Source organism: Peromyscus leucopus, chromosome 14 (assembly GCF_004664715.2).
Source record: "Peromyscus leucopus breed LL Stock chromosome 14, UCI_PerLeu_2.1, whole genome shotgun sequence".
Taxonomy (NCBI): domain Eukaryota; kingdom Metazoa; phylum Chordata; class Mammalia; order Rodentia; family Cricetidae; genus Peromyscus; species Peromyscus leucopus.
Window position 1 is genome coordinate 55010451 of NC_051075.1, and position 4537 is coordinate 55014987.

A 4537-nucleotide genomic window follows, 5' to 3' on the forward strand; every position below is an offset into this window, starting at 1 on the left:
ACATCAACACAACACAAATACCAAATAAGAACATGGGAAGTCCTCCAGCGTTAGGTGGTTACAAATGAAGGCAATAATAAGCTGCTGCTTCTTACCTGGAAGACACACCTATTGGCATCTCCGAAATCTAGACCAGCACTGACATCACCAAATGCTAGTGAGGATGTGGAGCAATGGGAACTCTCATTTTTTGCTGGTGAGAATGCACGTTGTTTAGCCAAAGATCAATATACCAAAAAAAGAAAAAAGAAAAGAAAAGAAAGGAAGGAAGAAAGAAATTGGAAATAACTAAACATACATCAGCCATGGTCAAGGGATTTATAGCATATATAGTTAGAGTACCACAGAGCAGTGACATTGGACAAACTACAACTGCATACCCTATCATAGATGACTCTTGTGTGGAGGTTAGGGGACAACCTAGGGTGGCATTCCTTAGTCACTATCCAACTTGTTTTTTGAGACAAAGTCTCTCACTGGCCTGGAGCTTGCCAAGTAGGCTAGGTTGGCTGGCAAGTAAGCCCCAGGGATCCACCTGTCTCTGTCTTCCTAGTTCTGGGATTACAAGCACACATCACTGCAGGTTCTGGAGATCTAAGTCAAGCACTTTACTGATGGAGCTGTATCCCCAGCCCTTATAGGTGTCTTAAAAGTACAATGTTACCTAAAAGGTGTGTGTGTGTGTGTGTGTGTGTGTGTGTGTGTGTGTGTGTGTGTGGTGTTCTGACTGCATTAATGCATACTTTAAAACCAGACCACAATATACCAGCCTTTTTCTTTTGGGTCACCAACTAGCTTCCAATCATGACACGGAGACTTCTTATTAGTTATGAATGCTTGGCCTAGCTTAGGCTTGTTTCTGGCTAGCTCTTTTAAATTAACCTGTTTCTCTTTATCTGTCTTTTGCCTTGGAGCTTTTTACTTTTCTGTATATCTTACTTTCACTGCTTGTGTCTGTCTGGCAGCTGCCTGGCTTCTTACCCCAGGTGTGTTCCTCTCTTTCCCCCTTGTTCTCTTCTCCTCTCATTCTAGATCCCCCCTCCTACTTATTCTCTCTGCCCACCAGCCTCACCTATCCCTCTTCTGCCCAGCTATTGGCCATTCAGCTCTTTATTAGACCAATCAAATGCCCTTAGTCAGGCAAGGTGAAACAAATGCAACACATCTTTACATAATTAAACAAATGCAGCATAAACAAATGTAACACATCTTTACATAGCTAAATATTTCACAACACCACAAGGCAAATCATACCAATTATGGATGAATAATTAGCTGCTCTAACTATAAAGCAAAGCAAGGAGAGACCTCCAGGAAAGTCCATCTAGAGCTGTGTCTGGGAGGAGGAGGGCAGGAGAGGAAGGACTGAGGCTGGGAGACCGCACAGGATGATGGGACAGTTGGGGTCCAGCCCACTGATAGTCCTCTCCCAGGATCCTCGGAAGAACTTACAACCCGCTGATAATCTAACCTTTGACAATATCAAATGAATCTACATACACAAAACTCCTTAGTCCATACATTTTATTATTCTGAGTCAGTTCTCACTCTACACAGCTTCTATTCTGTTCTCATGCCTAGCTCCTTTCTTGCCTGATTTCTCTCTACATTTATCTGCTGTCCTCTAAGTTCTATCTTAATTCTCTCATCTTAGTTCCGCCCCATCTAGGTTCTCATCCATCTAGTTCTTTCCCATCTTAGCTCCTCTCCCATCTTCTTCTTCCTCATCTTGTTCTTCCCCACCTGGCTCTTCCTCATCTTCCATCTTGCTTCTCTAGCCTCTCTTCTAGTCCCTCAACCTAGTTCTTCCCCATCTCAGTTCATTCCTCTCCAGTTCCTACCCATCTAGTTCTTCCATTCTCTTATTTCTTCTCTGTCTAGTTGCCCAAGTCTCTGAGGTTTACAGTTATATACCCATGCTATAGCAATGCTCTGGTTAAGGCAAGGTCACCAGGCTTGAATTCCCTCAATTCCGTCAAAAGGAGGGGCAATAAGATCCACACAAAAGAGCAGTAATTGTCTGCAACCCAAAAGGGAAGTGACTAATGAGGAATAGAATCAACTGAGGGCTAAATTCGGTTAATATCTGAGCAAAGGAGATTTTATGTGCTCAACTATATTCTTAGAAGTTGTTAAAGTGTTAGGAATCCACCAATGGTGAGTGAAAATAAAACTGCCTTATTTTCCTTTGGCCCCTTATCTGCCCAAGCTATTTTGGCTGCTTCATTTTTCTGGCAGGGCAGGAGAGTGTACTCAGTGGCTGGGCAGTCTGAGTCAGCTTGAAGTACCTGTATGTAGAAACCTTTTGGTTCTGAGTTAATAGTTAAAGGTAAATCTAAAACTAGAGATAAGACCTTGGAAAGGGAGGAAATTAAGCTTAATTAGCACACCCGCCAGGCCTTCTCAGACAGGTAGTCTGTGTGCTTAAGTCTGTTCTTAGAGAGTATAGAGGTATCTCTGATAAGATACTTCTGTCTGTCCAGGGATGATCCTGGCTGGATGCTGCTAATGATGATAATTACAGGGAGGCTTGAACTGGGGTTCTGGCTGTGTATAGCTGTCAGCACAGAAAGTTATCTAAATATTCCATTAGTAGAAGGGAAATGGTGCTCAATAAATGATCAACACACTGTTCTTAGAAGAGGAATTGAATGAAAGAGCTACGATAATATGCAAGAAATTTCATTGTAAGAAAATGGCTAATATTCAAGAGCCACTATCACCAAGACTCCTTAAGCCTGGCTTGACCTCTGGAAGGCCCTTGGCTTCTTCCAGGTATTAGCTTGTCATAATCAGCTGAAATCCTACTTCATACATTTTTTGAGGCCTGCAGCAACAGGAGACTTCTGGTGGTAAATGTTCTATTCCCTGATCCGGGTGCCGGTGATCAGTGTTCGCTTTGTGAGTACTATCTGGGTTTCAGATATAATTTTCTGTCTGTATTTTATATCACAAGGCTATAAAACAAAGAAAAGGTCCAGCACTAAGCAGGTGTCTGCTGTTTGAGGACTAGCCTTCAGCAGCTCAGGAATTGAGGGGGGAGTCACGGAGTTGGTGGACTAATCATTCAACTGACCTTTCTCTCTGAGGGAGTAAAACTTAATTCTCTGGGCCTGGTGAGTGGAGCAAAACTTAATTTTCTGGGGCCATCGAAAAAGAGAAATACAGGCATGCACGCGCACGCGCGCGCACACACACACACACACACACACACACACACACACACACCTCTAGGGTCTTTCTATCGTCTCTCTCATCTCCTTTATTTCTTTTCTCACCTCTATCCAGATGTATCCCTCTGTCTATTCTTAATTTTCCCCTTCGGCTTCAATATCCCAGCAAAATCTCTCAAGCAGTATAAAAATTATAACATGGTTACATGCTACTTTTTAAGTGAGTAATTACAATGAATACAAGTAAAAACCAACATGTTTTCCATATCCCATACATGATTAAACATTTTATGTATTACAGATGAAAAACAAATTTTCTCTAAGAACTCGCATACATTCATGTCCAAGCAGCTTGTTATAGGTTAACAGAGTGTGAGCAAGCAAGGTATTTTTTCTCAGTCAGTTCTTTTACTGGCAGGCTGCACTTTGTGGTTACAAAGAAAGGATCAATCACTTTATTATTTATCTTAAATGGTAATCTTATAAAAAAATCTTAAAAGAATCATAAATCTAAACTTTTATAAATGAAAAACAGTTGGCTCTTCTTTCAATCCTCAGGGTGCATACCCATTCATCAACAGATTTTTATATCAGGAAGCTGAGGGCAGAAATGGGTACAAGGAATTAAACATCATCTTTGATTACCAACCCATCCTAGCAAGAAAGGTACATCCACCCACAATAGCCAGGCTCCCATTGTTCCTGTTTCTTGACCTCAACCAGTTTCCTGTTCAACTATTAAAAGTGTACCTTTTTAAATTTTAAATTGTCCCCTCAAGATTTTTCTCCCTTAAAGCCATTAACGAAAACACCTTAACCTAACATTACTAACAATTCTACATGTCTAAATACTTTCTAAGGGTGGTGGTTGAATCATTAATCTGCTCCAGCAGCAATGATTGGAAAAAGTCAATCACTGTTATTGTAAGTACCAGTAACACTGCCCAGTGAGGAGCTAGAAAGCCCCTGAGAGTTTGCATACAACTCATAGATTATGAGGGATGTGGTGACCATGAAGGCAACAGAGCTGTGCTCAATAACAGCATGAGGTCCTCAGGACCCATAGTTTGGGCTTTACCTCTGCAAGGCTCACTCAGGCATGACTTTGCCGACTGCCCAGCTGTGTTCCATGAGTTTCAGTGCCACCTGTTGGTCCCCTCGAATGCCCCCCCCACAGGTGTCCATCCCTCAATGAACAAACATGACAGAGCTGGTCTTAAGAGTATGAGCCTGAGTCATGGAGAGGGGATCCTTGCTTGGTAGCCCAGGGAAACACTGTATTTCTGCTTCATGGAGAATTGGCTTGTAGCGAAGGGGGTTCTTTAGTCAATAAAACATCAGCGCATGAACCCAAATATTCTGTA